This window comes from Oryzias latipes, chromosome 6, assembly GCF_053564925.1.
Source record: "Oryzias latipes strain Hd-rR chromosome 6, Olatipes_Hd-rR_3.1".
NCBI lineage: Eukaryota > Metazoa > Chordata > Actinopteri > Beloniformes > Adrianichthyidae > Oryzias > Oryzias latipes.
Window position 1 is genome coordinate 20,946,673 of NC_136242.1, and position 20,098 is coordinate 20,966,770.

The 20,098-nt window shown below is 41.5% G+C and overlaps 1 protein-coding gene across 2 annotated transcripts in view; it reads left to right on the forward strand.

Moving 5' to 3' along the window:
• Positions 1-3,741: 3,741 nt before the first annotated feature.
• Positions 3,742-20,098, forward strand: part of sema4ba (sema domain, immunoglobulin domain (Ig), transmembrane domain (TM) and short cytoplasmic domain, (semaphorin) 4Ba) — a 55,540-nt gene continuing 39,183 nt past the window's right edge. For both annotated transcript variants that reach the window (XM_020704066.3, XM_078948742.1), the window contains exon 1: positions 3,742-3,974. The gene's annotated coding sequence lies outside the window, so the exon portion shown is untranslated. The remainder of the gene's footprint in view (positions 3,975-20,098) is intronic.

The following is a 20,098-nucleotide window of genomic DNA, read 5'->3' on the forward strand; positions in this document are numbered from 1 at the left end:
TTGAAAATTTTCTGTATTTCACAAGCTAAACAATTTTGTGTGTGGAATTGCAGTTGTTAGACAATCCGAACTGCCTGGAATTACCCAATAAGCCAAATTCACATTGCCCAAGTTTTTCTTGCAGACAACTTAGTCTTTAAATATAAAGACAAAGTAACTGCATTGTATCTGACATAGCAAATTATAATTGCCACCTTCCATAGAAAGCACTAAATAATAAGTAAAAGCTGCACAGATTAAACATCGAAGGAGGTTTTTCCTCTCAGTAGTGTTTTGGTCTTGGGAAGTTTTGAATGTCTGCATGACTTTTAAATGTTTCAGCAAAATGTAATACGATTAACTCCTCTGTGAATTTGTAATTCAGTTGTGCCACAGCAGAGAACGTATCTGTACTTCGTCTTGTGGCCTCCTGTTTGGTACGATGTTTATTGGAGCTGACCCTGGAGTCTCAAACTGCGAAGGGAAAACCATTAATTAACTTATGAAGAACTTTGATTACATTTTATTTCTTATCTGAAGAGAATCTTAGAGTTAAATGTACAAAGCATTCATTTTTACCTAACAGCAGATTCTGAACAACCAAAGCTGAACTAATAAAGGTTTTAAGTAAATAATCGCAGCTCAAAATATTTAGTGGAGAGGGGTTTGACAGAAGGAAACTGGACTGAGACGTTCATCGTCAACAGTAACAATAATCACAAGGAAGCTGAAAGGTAAATCAAACAGCTCCTTCATATTTATCTCTTTAATCTTTTTTACTTTTACTCTTTACAAGAGTTGTGAGAAACTGTGAGGGAAGCAGCAGGTCTAGACTAACCAATTTTCAAGGTAAAAGTAAAGGTAAATTATATATTTCAACAGTTTTAATGTGATGAAACTGTTTATCTGTAATTTTGGTCTCTCTGCTTTGAATTCCTTTTTTATGTAAAGCACTTTGAAATACTTATTTAATGACTTGTGCTAAAGAACTAAACATGCCTTGCCCAAAGTGCAGACAAGATAAAAAAGGACGCAGAAAAAGTGAGCTAAACATCAATTCCTGGGAAAAAGCTCACGTAATGCACATGATTTGTAAATTTTTTATTTGTTCTAAGTGAATATTTGGGGATTTCTTCCTGAAAGCACCACAGATCTCTTAGTTTAGCACAAACATGTTGATGTCACTTCCTTATGAATTACGGTCACAATTTTCTGTTTTTGTCCCAGTTTAGAAAAGGCTTCTGGAAACTGTTTGCAGCTGCGAAACAGAATCGTTTCTTAGCAAAGAAGCCATTCATCGGGACATTTGAATGCAAGTCTGTGTGCTCCTGCAACAATAATTCAAAGCTGTCGTTCCCTGCGGTCATGAGAGGATTTAGTCAATTCGAATTGGCAAAGGTCAGGTCCATCTGGAGTGCTGTTTATATTCTGGGGTCACCTCTTTCTTTAGACAAGATGAACTGAGCAGTGTCACACACAGTACAAGTCACACAGCCCTGCTGTAGTGGAGTCTGCATTCCAACCAACCTACAATAATCGGCATGCGAGGAATTTTGTTGGCTCCATTAAAAATGAATGAGATGGACAGAAGAGCAGTTGGATTGGTTTTTATGTTTGTTTTATCACACTGCTACTCCAGTTCCTTTTTAGTTTACACCAGATTGGATGGCCCCTTCATGAACCATGATATTGTACATTTTTTTCCTGTCAGAAGGCTACACAAACCTGATGTCATTCTCAGCATTGTTGGCTTTTGTCAGCGCAGAGAACAGACGGTACTTAAGCATTACGAGCCAGGCGTCATTCTTTGACTTGCAATCGGGTCTCAAATTAAAAAGAGTCTGTGTTCTCTCATTGCTGCCCCTTTAGAACAAGCTGTGTCATCTTCACAGCAACTAACCTTCATTTGTACTTCCCTGCCAAAACAGACTGTGAATACCAACCGTTTTGTTTGCTTTCCTCTGCAAACCAGTTTTAGGGAGCTTAGAGATCATCCGTTAGGCAATCCTTTAAACAAAAAGATTTATAAGGAAAAGCAGCTCTGTGTTGTGACACGTGTAACTCAGTGTTCTTTCAGGTGTTGTAGTGTCTCTGGTTTGACACAGAACCACACTCTGCGTAACAAGAACTCAGCAAAACGTGAATGTTTAGACTGCATTTATGCTGCACGAAAACAACCATGAGTCCAAGATTTAAACAACAATCTGGTCCTAAAGAATTGTACACAATCTCAAGTTACAAATGGTTACACACACAACCTTGTGTTTAAGGACCACTCCTATGACTATCCTGTTTTAGGTGTTTTTAACATGTTATAACATGATGGAGGACATCAATTACGAAAATTAAGCTTCAAATTTTGTTTTTGAGTATGTCTTTATTCATATCACTGTTAATTAAGAGCAGATGGCATTGGATGTTGGAAAGTTGTGCCAATTGTAATTGAGCTACAATTGGCAGCCCACAAGCTCCCTGCTCCGCTCCATTCCGATGCATGCATGTGCAGACGATTAAATGTAGATCTTTGTTTTCCTCGTCTGAGATGGTATCTGGCTAAAAACTGTACAGCTGGATAGCTCCAATATTGCTCACCATTTTTTGTCGAATGGGTAATGTTAGGCTGAGTGTGTGAGGGGCTGTAAGCGGGAGAGGGATGATGGGAAAACTCCTGCTGCTATGCACAAACTTTCTCCTACAAGGCAACACAGTTATTTTTTTTGGCTTAAAACAGCATAATTATAATTAAAAGACCACTGGGAACACTTTGATAATAGATCAAAATGATGATGAAATGATAGAACTTTAATGTGTAGTTTTGTGGATGGTACTTCCATAAACTGGTGTTTGTATTTTTAAAGCAACTTTTGATGGTTTCACAAAGTGTTCATAAATGCAGACACCCTCAAAACTTGGTAGAAAAACCCACAAAAAAAGCGTCATGTTTCTTTTGGCAGCCACAATTGAATATAAATCAAATGTTTTAAAACATGTGCAAGTACAGTTGTCCACAACTGTTTGTGATGCTATTAATTTACATCCTTGCAATAAATGTGTGACTTTATTCATCTTTTTAATAATTTAATCTTCATTCGTGTATATCATATCTGTTTGGATGAAGAGGAAATGTTTTGTTATGACTACACAGTGAGTACTGCCACTTTGTGAAGCAATATATAGGTTAACTGGTTAACAATATGACCTGAGGACAAAAAAAAAAAATCTCAAATTCTTCCTTGTCTTTGTGCTGCAACATCTGACAAAGTTGTTGTGACAAGCAATTTCCCATTAACCACAGCTGCACCTAACCTTTCTAAACTGCCTGAAGAAATCACAGATGACCCCTTCTGAGGTTGAATATCTGCATGCTTTTTGAGCACTGGTAAGCAGGGAATGGTCACGCAATCTAATTACAACACACAGCAGACACACGCATGCACACACACACATGTACAGTCTTTGCCCCTGAAGGGATGAAGCGCACAGTTGGGTACATCATCTATTCTGACAACAAACCCCAGCCATGGTACTCAATTAGAAGCACTTCATTAAATTATTTCATAGGTCTGTGTCTAACCATCACAAACATTTTGCAGACACCAGACTATAAATATTAAATTTGGATTTGTGCATGCACTGAAACAGTGACAGGGAGTGTGCAGCAAGGAGCACCTCCCTTCCTCAGTCCGCGCCTCTCCCACCCTTCCACAGAAGCAGCCTATGATGTAATGTTCCTGCTGCTGATAGAGCAACCCCCTCTCTTGCTTTTTTATTTTTTTTATTCTCCTCTCCCCTTCCGATTTGCTTCTGCTGGTGCTGCTGCCGCTGCTGCTCCTCACTGGCGGTGGTAGTAGCAGCGGATGCGTGCGTGCAATGCCGGCTCAGCGGCATCCTTGGGCATCTCTTGGGATTCCAAAGAGGTTCTTTTCCTCTGTCACCAACTGCATGAGAGATGCCACGACTAAGCAGTGCATGACCTTGTCCTCTGCTCATTGAAGGTAAAATTTATTGCTTTCTGAATGAGGGAATTTAGTAGAAAAAAAGAGAGAAAATGAGGAGAAGAGAAATGAAAGGAATGACAGGTGCAGGGTTGAGTTGTGGTGACCAGTTACCTGCTGAGAAAATCTGTTTGATGGCTAAAAGCTTCTAGTAGCCTCAGAGCGCTCTCGGTGTGCGTGGATGTAGTATGGTGTTGGTTTCCATGGTAAAGAGGAGACAGGTCTGTGTGGTAATTCAGAGCATGTACTGAGGAGCTGCAATTCCTGTGTAGTGATGTCATATGTTTCAAGATTATTTATTAAAAGATGTAAATTTGTTGTCTTACTTTTTGGAAATGACACGCTTCACTTTGACCTGTCTGCTCTACAAAACTGGGCGTGTACAGTGAGCGTAATAAAGCTGAAGTGACTGCTATCTGCATGCAAAATCTCTGACTCCTCCAGATGAACGGAGATTTAACAGCGCATTGAAAAGATGCTAAGTCAAACAGTTTCCCCTTACTGTCCCTGTCTTTGAAAAACGTGTGATTCTGCAGATTGTGTCATCGGGAGTTCCGCTTCTGATTATTTTTAGGTTGAAAAAAACCCTTCCTCCCTGCTAAGTTAAATTTTTATGTCTTGTCTGCCCCACATGTAGATTGCCTTATAACTAATTCATTCTGAGGATTTTCCCTGCTTGAATCATCACTCTTCTGCTTTTGTCTGTAATTGTCCGTTTTTCTCATATCCCAGAGTACAACAGTGCACAAAGAAGTAAATGTTTCTCAGTGCTAATTGGTTTAATGAACTAACAGGTCTCTCAATCACAGTTTTAGCAGCTCTTCGGGATTGGGACAATGTTTGGAGAATAATTTTCTTATTAGATTATTTCAAGAAAAAAAAATGTGATTGTAATTTTGAAAGTTAATAAAATTAAGTTTAAAGGAAATGTTGGATGGACAGGAATTTCTTTTAATCGTATATGCTTGAAATCTCATTTAGCAACATTTTCATGAGGAAACCAAATAAGAAAGCAAAATTAAAGCCTAGTTTATTTTTATCTTCAATGTTGTCGGCGTGGACTAAACCATTAAACTATTTTAGCTTAAAACTGATTTAAAGTCTTTCTTTGCCACAGAAATGTAATTTTCTAGTCATGTATCATAATCATGTAATTTTTTAAAACTAAGATTTGAAATATTTAATAGCAATATTTAATGTTAATCATATGGCACTAACATCCAGTTTCCATAAGAAAGAAACATGCATTTTGGAAAACAAAAGTTATTTCCAGTAATCAAAATGAAATGTAAAAAAAAAAAAGATAGGTACAATGGGACATCGCCGATTGGATGATGTTTGTCCATCAATTCAACTGAAGGTTATTTGGCATCAGCAATACTGGATATGCTTCATACTAATCATAAAACCTTCATAGTATGCAGACATTAAATACAGATTTGAAACCTTAAATGTCAAAAATCAAACGTCATCATCCAATCAGTGACGTTCCATAGCACCTACTTATTCCACTTTCATACTGTGTTTCATTTTTTAACATTTAGTTTTGATTTCTGGAAATTACCTTCTATTTCCAAAACGTTTCATTTTTTTAGAAATTATTTTTCGGTTTCTGTAATTTTGTTGTCATTTCCAAAACTGTCATGTTTTAACTTTTGTATTGCTTTTTTAATTGGGAACTTTAAAAGGTTTATCCATCGAGTGATTTGTTTTTGGGATTTGCACTTCAAGACCCATTTAGATTTTTGGTCGTGTAAAAAACATGTTATCCCACTTTAGCTCAGTAGGAGGACTTTATATCTCAAATCTACCCAAGTAAAGCAGAAAAACTACTTTTTGGAGATCACTTTCTACTTAAATGTTATTTAAGTAAAAGTAACTTGGTATATTAATCTTTTGCCCACCTCTGGTTATTAGTGTAAGTGATGGGGTATCTGTGCATGAGCAAGGAGAGGTGGAAACAACAGGAGAGTTGAGCCGCTGCCACAGACATGCAGGCCACCTGAAGAGCGCTCGAGCTGTTCTGCTTGCTCTGCTGAATTGCAAACAGTTTTGGTGATATGTTGCTTCTCAGAAGAACCATATGAGTTAATGTCTTTTAATAAAAACTGAGGGTGGAATGCAACACATTGTGGAAGAGAGCATGATGTGGGAAGTCACACAAAATGTGTGAACATATGACTTGGAATGCTGGGAACTTCAGTGGCATTTTTTTAGACAATGAGTCATTTACAGAAGGATGACAAAGGGAAACGGAGCAGCAGCTTAATAAAACGACCTTGTGTGATTCATAGGGCTGCAAAGCAGTCACACACAAACACCAACCTCTGTAGGGGTTTGCTCACTGGCATCACCTCCTTGCCAGAGGGCACCCGTCCCACAACCCCTCTCTGCTGTGAGAGGATGTGGATTAATTCCTTTGGTTGTGTCGTGCCGAGCCAGCCCGGGTTCATTCCTTCATCCAACAGACGAAACACAGGGTGAAGAAAAGCTGCAACCCCAACACCAGTGTGCCCAAAGGGAGGATGATTGATCACGCGCCTTACGAGTTCATTCCAACTTCCATCACACATCCTGCTGAAGTGACTCATTTCTCTCAGTTGTATGTCATTCTTTTCCACCTTTGCCTACACTGTTTGTCTTAAGTTCCAAAAAGTCTATCTTTTAAGGCCTAAAATGTAAGTTTTCTCCCTTGAAAATACAAAATTATTATTCAGTTTTTTTGTTGTTTACTATTTTTTTTTTACAATTTGAATTTTAATATATCAATTATCACATGAAAGTTCAATAACAGTCATGTTTATACATGTTTTGAGCAAATTTCTTTTAAATTTTTGTGACTGTTAGAAAAACACGATGCATTATTAATTGCATTCTTCAAAATTTAACAAAAATATATCCAAGCAGCAAATACAGGTTAGAAAACGTTGAGCTTTATATCTGTCATCTTTTCCATTGAAATCGTTCTCCAGGGGTCCTGGAGCATTTCCAACTAGATGTACTGGCTTGAAAGTCTCCTTCCTGCTGGTGCAATGATATTACATTAGGGTTTAGAAGACCTAAAACTGGGACTCACATGTCCTCAACACATTTGTCCTTTTCAGTTTTTCATTTTTATTGTCCAGTTTGAAATGGTGTTGAACCTGTCGTTGGTCTTTGACAGGTTTTATTTAATTCCACTGCAGGCTGATGATCTACAAGTGACTTTTGTCCCAAACTGCATAAATTCAACTTTGAAATTTTTCTTTTCTTTTCAAGATGTTGCACTTAAAAAGATGAGAGACCTGTAATGTTCCCCATAAATACACGTAAACATTTGGAGACGGAATGTAAAAAAAAAGAGAAACCAGGAAACCAACTGAATTATTTTTAAAAGAATTTATTTGTTTAAAAGTGCAGAAAAAAAGTATTTAGCTCCTGCAAACAAGAAGAATTCTGTCCCTTACAGACCTGTTAGTTCTTCTTCAAGAAGCTCCTCTTATCCTCGGCTCGTTATCTGTATCAGTGATAACAGTTTGAACTGGTCATCTGTATAAAACACAACTGTCTACAACCTTTAACAGTAAAACTCAAATCTCTCCACCATGGCTAGCAATCACTGATGATCTCCCTCCACCTGGTTGGGTACAAATGATCTTGGGAACGTTGGGAAAGCAGCCCAGACCCTGCGCAAACCCATGTATGTCCAGGTCCAGGTCCAAAATGTCTTTCTTCTTTTAATTCTTTATTTTCCAATCAATGAATACCATGTTTTCTGGAGTTTATGTCGCACTAGAGTAAAAGTCGCAGGAGCCAAAATATGCAGATTAGAGAATAAAAGATGTCTCTGGAGTATGTCTCACTATTGGGAAGAAAGTGCAACACTTCTGAGCAAACTGCCCGGCATCAAGCTGCGTTCACATTGAACACGATTCACACGCCAAAATCACGTCCACTGCCTCTTTTTCTACACACATTAAACTCGATGCTTAACGTTTGTCCAGAAATGTTAATAATAATAATAATGTAGCCCCATCACTCAGCAATACTTTAACAAAATGGTAACCTACGGAGTCGTGATGGGGGGATTGGGTTCGTTGAGCTATGGTAGCTCCCAATCGGGTTACCTATTTAAATCTAAAGAGTTACAACGTCACAGAACTCACAGTAGACAAGTACGTCTTCCTAAAAAGTATGACACCAGACAACCATTTAAACTAAACACCGTTTCAGGTTTAATAAAATAAAGAGTTGACCCTCAAAACAAACAAAAATATTGGTCAATATATCTGGTTTTTATACTCTTCCTCTTAAACGGGAAAAAAAAATATGAACCTTGAGTAAATGTAAATTTCACAACTTAACTGAACATTCATAAACTGGTTTTAAAGGTTCGTTTCAAAAGTTTGTTTCAAACACAGATATTGCAATACTTCACCACGTCATGAAAAATAACAAACTGGGCCCATACTCACTCACTCATTCACACAGTCAGTTATTACCCCCGGGGGAAAAACCCTCGTTGCAGGCCTGAAAAAAAATCACCGACTTCCTTAGCCTTCCGTGCAAAGCCTTCCTGCGTTCTCCGTGCAGCTTTAGCCGTTGCTCCGCCCTTCCACAGCACCTGTCGTCCGTCGCGGGGAAAATCCAACGTCCTCAGCGCTGCAGCTCCGCTCCGTGGACTCCGGTTCACGTTCCAGTGAGAAACTCCAAAACGGGAAACTTTCTGTCACCTTTTCTGTCACGGGAAACCACTCTCAAGTTTTCCTCCTGACTTTGGCCTGCAGAAAGTTTATTTTTTTCCCGTCTTCTTCTCCACCTCCCCGCGTGCTTCCACGTCCAGACCTTTTTTTCTCTTCTTTTTTCTTCGATCCTCTCCTCAGCCAATCAGCTTAGTCCAATCAAAACCAAAGAACACTCCACAGAACACTCCGCATTTCTTCAAAATAAGATATAGTCCTGTGAACTGACACTGATGAGGTTACATAATCCAAAACAAATCAATAAACAACAATAACATTGTTATTTACAGTAAACCCATAATCAACATCATTCAATAAACAACAATAACCTTGTTATTTACACTTAACCCATTTCCTTCTGGTTAAATCTGTGTCATCTTCTAGACTTATTCAAACATATTCCTTTTAGTAACTTTGTAATATCAATATTAATAATAATATTGATCATTTATGGGATTAATTTGTTTAATCCTCCTCTTTTTTCTTCTCGGGGCTACACTCACCCCCTTCTAAAATGTTTGATGTCCCTATCAAACAGTTAGGTCCAGCTAACCTAAACACAGTTTAGAGTGTAAGCTGACAGATGTTAACACAGTAGGAACACAATGCCATCGGATGGCACCACGAGGTGTTACAAGTATGAGTTCTTGAGTCTCCATAAGTTCCACTGCCAACCAGCACTCCACAACTTAAAATCGTCACAGGCTGGTTGGAAGGTTGACCTAGTACATCGTAACTAAGTCTAACAACTGGTTTTTTGAGCCTCTTGGAGCGTTCTACAGCCACCTCCTCTCTTCCCACTGGAAGGTCGCTACTTCCCTGGTCTTCCCCATCTAACCCAAGGTCAGGGCCTAGACAAACATCAGAAATGTCCGGAGTGGCTGGGAATAACTCAGCTTCATCCAAATTCTCCTTGGATGAGGTCGTAGGCATCTCTTGGCTGGCAGGAGTGCGGTCTTTTGATAACAACTCCGGTTGTCTAAAGAACTCTCCTAACGTTACTGGACGGGTTAATGTGGTGGTTACCTCCTCAACCTCAGAATCTGAGGAAGATAGTGCATCATCATTGACTGGCTGTACTGGTTTCTGAGACAACTTCAGCCTACCTCTTGTGACTGGTCTTTGCACAGAGTCTGTTTCATCCTCAACAGGCAGCCGGACTAGGCTACCAATAGGTAGCAAATGGTTGCGGTGTACCGTTTTTTCCACCCCCAGTCCCCTCTCTGGTTTCACTCTGTAGACTGGCAAGTGTGGTAACCTCTCAATAACAATGTATGGCATTGTCTTCCATTTCTCCTTTAGTTTGTGTTTACCTGTGAGACCAAAGTTTCTAAGCAACACCCGGTCTCCTTTCTCCAAGGTCTGCTCTTTAACATGCTTGTCATGGGCTTGCTTGTTTCTCTGCTGTTTTTTGTCTGCTGCTTCTGTAGCTAGATTGTAGGCCTGCTGCAGATCTGTTCTCAGTTTGGTAACATACTGAGTGTAAGTTAAACCCTGCCCCCTTTCCTCAGGCACCCCAAAACAGATATCGACTGGCAGTCGAGCTTCCCTCCCAAACATCAAACGGTATGGAGAGTACCCCGTGGTTTCATTTTGGGTGCAATTGTAGGCATGCACCAACTGACTGACATGTCGACTCCACTGTCGCCTATGCTTCAACTCCAGGGTACCCAACATTGACAACAGTGTACGATTAAATCTCTCAGGTTGAGGGTCACCTTGAGGATGGTATGGTGATGTTCTGGACTTACGAATCCCGAGCATTTTAAGCAGATCTTTAATCAGCTTGCTTTCGAAATCCCGTCCCTGGTCGGAATGGATTCGTGCAGGAAGTCCATAATGGACAAAGTACCGGTCCCAGAGAATCTTAGCTACCGTGGATGCCCGCTGGTCTTTGGCTGGGAATGCTTGCGCATACCGCGTGAAATGATCTGTCACCACCAAGATATTAGCATATCCCTGCGAATCAGGCTCAAGGGACAGAAAATCAATACACACCAAATCCAATGGCCCCTTGCTAGTAATCTGTTTCAACGGTGCTGCTCTCTGTGGTAGAGCTTTGCGTGTGATACACCTCCCACATGTCTTTACATATTGTTCCACCTCTGCTCCCATCTTCGGCCAGTAAAACCTATTTCGGAAAAGCTCAACTGTTTTGTCTACCCCCAGATGGCCTGACTCATCATGTATGGACTTAAGCACTCTGGCAACATGCTCTTTGGGTAAGACTAGCTGATGTACTTCTGTGCCGAGTGGTTTCTCCACTTTTCTGTACAGCAATCCATCAACCAACACCAACTTACTAGCCTCCCGTTGCAACAACAATGCTCCTGAGTTAGTGCATTTTTCTGTGAGAAAAGCTTGTCCATCACAGAGTGACTTTTTCACGGGCGCAATCATTGGGTCTTCATCTTGAGCCTTAATCAGGTCTGCTCTGCTTAGCTGAACCAAAGAACCCAGGTCTAGCCTGGTAGGAAAAGCATAGCATTCTGGGATGGCTTGAGGGGAAACCCCTAATGACTCTGCATAGCTGGTACCCTCTCCCATGGTCCTCTCACATTTAATCTGTTTACAGAGAGCTCTAACATTGTCGGGTGACATGGTTTGCCACTCATTCTCAGTCTCCACAACAGGATTGCGAGACAGCGAGTCAGCATCAATGTTACTGGACCCTGGTCGGTACTGAAGAGTGAAATTGTATGTGGAAAGAGCGGCGAGCCACCGGTGACCCGTCGCATTTAGTTTTGCTGTGGTAAGAACATAGGTGAGCGGATTGTTGTCAGTCCTCACCACAAACTGTGCCCCGTCCAAGTAATCGTGGAATTTATCCACCACCGCCCATTTCAAAGCCAGAAATTCGAGCTGGTGCACCGGGTAATTCCGTTCAGCCGAACTGAGCTTCCGACTAGCAAAAGCCACTGGTCTCAACCCTTCAGGGTGCTCCTGGTTTAATACAGCCCCCAAACCATGAAAACTGGCATCCACGTGCAGGACATACGGCTTGGAGGGATCAGCAAATGCCAAGACCGGCGCATTTGTTAAGCACTGCAGAATCTGCTGAAAAGCCTCTGTACAAGATTCATCCCACCTTTCCCCAAAAGGTTCATTAACCTTATGATAAAACTTCACCGGTGTTTTCCCAGATTTGTTTTTTTTCTGGGTTGGCGGGTAACCTTTACACAACTCTGTCAGTGGCCGGACAACGATGGAGTAGCCTTTAATGAAGCGACGGTAATACCCACAGAATCCTAAAAAGGACTGCAATGAAGGGAGATCAGTGGGCTGCTTCCATTTAGCCACAGCTTCCACCTTGGCTGGATCTGTGGAAATGCCCTTTTCAGAGACAACATGTCCCACATAGGTGACTTGGGGACGACAAAATTGACATTTGTCTAGAGACAGCTTAAGGCCAGTCTCTTCCAGACGGTCAATAACTTTGAGAAGCCTTTGTTCATGTTCCTCCAGGGTTTTGCCAAATACAATCAAATCATCCAGATACACAATGACTTCCAGCATGTGCATATCTCCTACTGCTTTTTCCATTAGTCGCTGGAACGTTGAAGGAGCTCCAGTGATCCCTTGGGGCATTCTTTCAAATTGATAAAACCCAAGGGGACATATGAAAGCAGTCTTTTCTTTATCATTTTCTGCCATGGGTATTTGGTAATAACCGTTTCGCAAATCAAGCACAGAAAACCACTTGCTTCCGGATAGACAATCCAATGCGTCATCAATCCGTGGCACCGTGTACTGATTGGGTATTGTCCTACGATTCAGCGTTCGGTAGTCCACACACATGCGCAGCTGCCCACTTTTCTTCCGCGCCAAAACAATCGGTGACGCATATGGACTTCTGGATTCCTTTATTATACCTGCCGCCAAAAGCCCTTGCAGGTGGCGGCGCATGTCCTCTAGATCAGCAGGCGCTATGCGACGAGACCGTTCCCTGAATGGGGTTTCATCTTTCAGTCTTATACAATGTTCCACACCTGTAGCTAAACCCACATCCCACTCATCAGTTGAAAAAACATTTGACCGTTCAGACAGCTTCTGTCTTAGCCTTTCTTTCCATTCATTTGGGATCGGTGAGTCACCAAAGTGAAACAAGGCTGGGTTAATCTGGCGCGACGTACTGTTTTTTTCACCCAGGACCTCAGTCACTGTGTCAGCTACACACAGCCGTGCCAGCACGGTGCCTTTTGGAATAGCAGTGTCTTTTAGGGACTCATTGCGTAATAAAACAAGAAATTTGTCTTTATCCAGCTTCTTAGAGAATAATACAGTTGGCTGCACCAACACCCCTGGAGGGAGGGCTGGGGAAGACGCCCGTTCAGTTATTAAAATGGTGTCTCCCACCGCGTACCTCTCTGTGACCTTACAGACAGCTAGATGGTCTTTACCTGCTGGAATGACCAGCGGACCTGGTCCCACCCACCTTACTTCAGCCACAGGGTTGTCACTCACCTCGGCTGGAAGCAGATTTAATGTGTCTTGGGCTTTCAACTTTGGCCCTGTCACACAAATGCTTGTTGTGTTAACATTATGTGAGCTCTCATTTTCACAGTTTGCGGGTGGTGGCCATACTCTGGTTACATTGGTGCCTATCAACATTGGTAGTGTATCTGAGCACCGTGGGTCAGGGCACACTAGGGCCAGCACCTGAATAGGCGTGCCCCTCCCTTTTGTCTTTTCAAAACACTCCAACTCAACTTGGATGTAGCCCTTAAACGGATAACTACTCTCCGACTCGCTTAGCCCCCAAATGGCTAATCCAGACACTGGATGTAGGGGTACATGTGACAGGTGCTTAGCATACCAACTGTCAAACACCACAGTTACCTGTGAACCACTATCTAGAAGGGCAACGCAAGGAGTGCCATTAACCTTCACCCTAGTGGTAGATTGTGGACCTACTAGTCCTTCTGGCAAACTATTACTATGCACGCTCACAGCATTTCTTTTAACATGTGCATTGGTGGTACTCCCCTCAGCAGTAGTTTTGGGGCCCCTTTGGTTTGCCTTGCCCTTACGTTGAGCACTGATCAGTTTTTGTATTACCAGGGGATAATTTTCTGGAGCAGAACACTTGCTGGAAAAATGCCCATCTTCCCCACAACGATAACAAAAAAAATCTCTGGACTCTCGCTGTGATGTGGATCTAGGTCGCGAAGGCCGAAAGGAAGTCTCTTGGCTTGGTGGGGTTGCTTCAGCTACTGTAGGCTTGACAGATAACACAGAAACCTGCTTTCGTAATCTAACCACTTCTTTCTTGAGGGCCTGGAGGCCTTTGTCTCCTCCTGATGGCTCAATAGCCATCTCTGACACATCAGTGGACGGGGAACATGGCATGGCTGACCTTACAGTGAGCTCATTCACTTGCCTCTTAAGGTTTTCAACCTCGGCATTAAGGTCTTCAACTCCCTTATCTGCTGTTACCGCAGCACTTCTGACATGCACTGATTTGGTGGGGTTCAGTCTACGCCGAGAAGCTTCATGCTCCTCCTCAATGCGTATCTCATTTAACAACTGCACAAAAGTAGGTGGATTGCTTCGTCGCTCTCTTAACCTTAGAGTTAAAATCATCATGTCGGCCCTAGTGGCACCTTTAATGAGCTGGTCAAGACGTGTCCTGTCTTTGACAGCTGGTTGCAGGCCCCCTTTCTGGACCACTTTATTGAGAACCCTCTCCATCCTTCGAAGAAATTCTGAAAGCTTTTCGCCAGACTGCTGTCCCAACATTCTGAATGAAAAGTAGAGTTCTTCCCCAGTTTCTGGTGTGCCGAAAGTGTTTTCCACCACATCAAGATAGTCTTGTGACGTAGCATCAGGGTTATTGAACCTGACCGCTTGCAGGATCTCCAATGCCGGACCCTTTACACTTTCCATTATTCTAATTTTCTTTTCTTTGTCTGGCCGATCATACTCTTCTATCATCAGCCTAGCCTGTTCCAGCCAGTTCTCTAAATGTTCCTCTCCAAGTGGTGTTGGAACCACCCCTGAGAATGTGCGCAACCTCCTAAAAGTACCCGCATCACTGCCTGGCCTCGATGCCAGCTGCAACACATCCCCTACCGCTCTAATGATAGCTTCCGGACTGGATGCTTGAAGGGGGGAGGAGAGATTAAGGTCGGGTGGTTGACTCTGTAACTCATCACTGTCTACCTGGTCGGTACGGTTACTCTCAACCTCAGAATGCCCGAAAATCCTCCAAGGGGACTCACTACCACCTGCCAACACATCCAAGGGGATAGCTTTAGTGTTTACTGGTTCTCTACACTCACATAAAACCGTTAAACGTTGGCTCTTAGGATCAAACATCCTGCCTCTGACTTTCACACGTCCAAGAGCTTTAATGCTCTGCAAGGTTTCTTCAATAACACCAACATCGGTGTCCTCTGGGACGTCTTTGACTAAAATGGCATGTATAGGGTCAATACCCTCACCTTTACACCAATGTAATAACTGAGACATTTTATTTGCTTTTAATGATCACTAAGGTAAATGATACCTCTGATGTTTACACACAATGCTTAATTTGAATTTGAATAATAACCCAAACTTGAGTTAATATAAAACAACCCCAATGTTGAGAAAGTAGACTTGAAGCTATTTCTTTGTGTTGACTTTCTCTGGCCTACTGGTTGTCTGGGTCAGGCAAACTATAACAACTCAAAATTTATCCCAGCGGTGCCTCCATTTATGTAGCCCCATCACTCAGCAATACTTTAACAAAATGGTAACCTACGGAGTCGTGATGGGGGGATTGGGTTCGTTGAGCTATGGTAGCTCCCAATCGGGTTACCTATTTAAATCTAAAGAGTTACAACGTCACAGAACTCACAGTAGACAAGTACGTCTTCCTAAAAAGTATGACACCAGACAACCATTTAAACTGAACACCGTTTCAGGTTTAATAAAATAAAGAGTTGACCCTCAAAACAAACAAAAATATTGGTCAATATATCTGGTTTTTATACTCTTCCTCTTAAACGGGAAAAAAAAATATGAACCTTGAGTAAATGTAAATTTCACAACTTAACTGAACATTCATAAACTGGTTTTAAAAGTTCGTTTCAAAAGTTTGTTTCAAACACAGATATTGCAATACTTCACCACGTCATGAAAAATAACAAACTGGGCCCATACTCACTCACTCATTCACACAGTCAGTTATTACCCCCGGGGGAAAAACCCTCGTTGCAGGCCTGAAAAAAAATCACCGACTTCCTTAGCCTTCCGTGCAAAGCCTTCCTGCGTTCTCCGTGCAGCTTTAGCCGTTGCTCCGCCCTTCCACAGCACCTGTCGTCCGTCGCGGGAAAAATCCAACGTCCTCAGCGCTGCAGCTCCGCTCCGTGGACTCCGGTTCACGTTCCAGTGAGAAACTCCAAAACGGGAAACTTTCTGTCACCTTTTCTGTCACGGGAAACCACTCTCAAGTTTTCCTCCTGACTTTGGCCTGCAGAAAGTTTATTTTTTTCCCGTCTTCTTCTCCACCTCCCCGCGTGCTTCCACGTCCAGACCTTTTTTTCTCTTCTTTTTTCTTCGATCCTCTCCTCAGCCAATCAGCTTAGTCCAATCAAAACCAAAGAACACTCCACAGAACACTCCGCATTTCTTCAAAATAAGATATAGTCCTGTGAACTGACGCTGATGAGGTTACATAATCCAAAACAAATCAATAAACAACAATAACATTGTTATTTACAGTAAACCCATAATCAACATCATTCAATAAACAACAATAACCTTGTTATTTACACTTAACCCATTTCCTTCTGGTTAAATCTGTGTCATCTTCTAGACTTATTCAAACATATTCCTTTTAGTAACTTTGTAATATCAATATTAATAATAATATTGATCATTTATGGGATTAATTTGTTTAATCCTCCTCTTTTTTCTTCTCGGGGCTACAATAATAATAATGGATTGGATTTATCTGCGCTTTTCATGACACTCAAAGCGCTTACATTGTAACCATTATTCATTCACTCCTCATTCATACTTGGTGATGGTAAGCTATGGTTGTAGCCACAGCTGCCCTGGGGCAGACTGACAGAGGCGTGGCTGCCATTTCGTGCCTATGGCCCCTCTGACCATCACTGGGAACATTCATGCACATTCACACACCAGTGGAGCCACACTGGAGGCAAGGAGGGTGAAGTGTCTTGCCCAAGGACACAACTACATTTTGGCTGGTGGGAGCGGGGATCGAACCGCCAACCCTTCGGTCATTGGACGACCCGCTCAACCACCTGAGCCACTGTCGCCCCGACATGTTGTCATAAACTAGATGCTACCGCCAAGATTATAGCGTCATTGCTACATGGACGGATTGACTGTACATCTCATTTACAATGCATGGAAGACATGGATGATTTTGGGAGATCAGGCTTGTTTATCATTCTCCTTTTGTTTTGAATGGCGCTTCTTCTTCTGTGTTTCTGTCAGCAGCAACTACTGAAACACACATCTACAGTGCCCTCTAGCGGTTGTTAGTGGGAAACAACTGCTAAAGGGCAACTGGTTGTTTGAGGTAAAACGAATTTATGAGCCTATTTATGTTTAAACAAAATCCCATATAAGTTGCTCCATAACATAAGTCGCACCACTGGCCAAACTATGCACACACAAAAAAACGGAACTTGTACTTTAAAAATACAGTAAATAATTTAGTTAGGTTTTATATGTCCATGTTCATTTTTTGTCGTTTTTTTTTTTAGTGCTTGAAATAAACCAATAAACCATAACAGCAGCTACATTGTGTACAAACATAGTGAAGACCTACTGGAAACATTTGACATCTGTCACTGTGATGAAAGTTAGACTAAGAAATGTTAAGTTGAACTTTAGTTATTGACCAAATACTTATTTTCTTCACCATTATGCAAAGGAATCTTTTAAAAAATGTGATGTAAATTATTGATTCTCATAGTTGAAGTGTTTGTGAACATTATAGACCTCTCGTCTTTTTTGAGAGAGACAACTTGCAGAATGCTGAATACTATACTGCTCGACTGGTCTATCTCAGCCATTCTGGCTGAAATTTTGACGGATAGTAATGTCTGTACTTTGGTGTAATATGGACAGGATCAAAAATAAAGTTTCATAAAATTAGATTTCTCTTGCAGCATGCCCCAAAAAATCTCAGACTAATGATTAATGATTATTTTTAAGTAAAAGAAAAGCACTTAACACCACTAGCTTTGTTTTTCCTTCTTAACACTGAACGAAGAGAAGTGGATTCCTGCCAGAGCTGCATTTGATTCCCCCAAGGCTGAACTTTGGTGTAAAAAGAAGGACTGTTGAGCCAATCATTTCAACAACTTACAGATTAGGGCAAAAAGAAATGATTCGGGAATGAATTGTCACATTATTCTATCACATGCAACATGAAATCCCAGCCCTTCAGCACACCAGATGTTCCTGTTTTAACAAACAGGAACAAATTCCAGTCTTGCATTAGCTGTATTTACAGCTAATGCAAGACTGGAATTTGTTCTTGTGTCACAGTCAAACCACTTTGATCACTGACGAGAATTTGAAACATCACTTTGAGGTGTTTTCTTGATATGTCCTGAGTTTCTGTCAATCTTTTGCTCTATAGCTGAAAAAAAAAGATAAGAAAAAATAAACAAACTAAAGCTCAAATTATTCCTTCTGATTCTTCGTCAACTAATGGAATTTGTCACATGCACCCATACAGGGAAATGACCTGTTTGGGTGCTGCTGGTTTTTGGGTTGTCCGGGCCCATGGAGGATCACAGACAGGAGCGACCACATCTTAAAGGGAGCGCAAGTGTGTCTTGCAGTTCCCCTGAAGCTCATAGACACACCTTAAAGGACATCATGGAACATGGAAAGTACCATTTTGGGTGTGGTAAGAGTATTGTGAAGTATTTGTAAGGATAATGTAAGTTACACGGACTTATGACGTACAGGTGATGCTGCTCTACGATGCCCTTACGCCAAACTCTGGTCTTAAGTAAGGAGTGCGTAGTGACCCCTACTGACCACACACAAATATTCGACACACGAGGTGTGCATGTGATATGTAAGGGCCTGTGTGGACGCCTGTCTAATTCCATGATGTCAAACAGGCTGCAGGAGTGCGTACTTATCTCTTAAAACAGCACCTTGCGCAGTGCGCAGGGTTTGGGGGAGGGTTTTGAAATGAATGAAAAATCTGTACAACACGCCTGCATCTCATCTACTTTATCCTTTCTTATCCTTGCATGTTGTTTAAGAGCGTGTCGCCTGTTACATCCCAGCAGAAAAAAATATGCTTGAGTGTTTCTATTCTATGGGCCCCCCTGATTTTTTTGCGGGTCACTTGCGTGCTTCGTAGAAATTTCCCCAATTTTCTCTTGCAGACAGCCCATATCCACCCGTGAGAGCAGTTGTGACTGAGGCTAATGCTCACATTAGGGTGTTGAAAAAACGTTTCACTTTTTAGGATAATATCTATCAGAAAGAACTTTATTTGATGAATAGTCTAGTGAAAACTTTCTTTTGTAGTGGTCAAAAAAAGTTTCAGTCTGGGGCGTCAGTATTCCCCCAAAACAGAGTTTTGTTTGCAAGGGAAACACCAGCGCGCGTTCTTGCTGTGGCTTCAGAAAGTCCCAGGTAGCTGTGCGGAAGCCTGACTTTGCACAGAAACTCCGAGCCGGCGTTCACATTCCCAGCGCCTCAAACTTGGCTTCATGCCTCCCTCCTTAGCAGCTGCCTAAAGTGTATAATTAGCGTATGCTATTTTAGAAACAGGCGTCCCTGTCACAACACCTCGCTATCTTACACTTCTCTGTGTTTACTCTGGAAATAAGTTTGCAGCGCGTGAAGTTATTTGGTAACACTTTAACAAGATTTTTTTTTTAACCCACTCAGCCGTGTAATAATTAACATGTGTTCAACAATCTGCACATCTAATTCTTTCCCAGGATGTAATTGAGTTCATGAGAAATACTTTTTTTTATTACTAAAAAACTTCACCTCTTATTTTTCTTCAAGAAACCAAAGGAGAACACTGTGTCCTTCACAAATGAAACATTGTCCTCTGAGACTGTTTTTTCATTGTCATGGCCTGAAAACATTGTCCTTGCTGGTGTTATTTTAGACTATCTTCATGACCAAACTTCATGCGGAGCACTTGCTGCATCATGGGCCTTCCCACAGCTGAAGAAGTGTCCTTGCTTTACATTTAGTCAAATGACATTTAGTGTCAAAGATCCAGTTACAGATCCAGTGAAGTCAAAGAAAACATTTTTGAGTTGATAAAGATGTTGTGAGTCCAGGATAAAGTTGTAATCAGCTCCAGAATCGTTGTTTTTGCCCCTTTAGTTTTAGGATGAAAGGAATCTTACCTGTGCAGAGGGCGTGTTTTTGTTGACGGCTGTATGGTTGTTC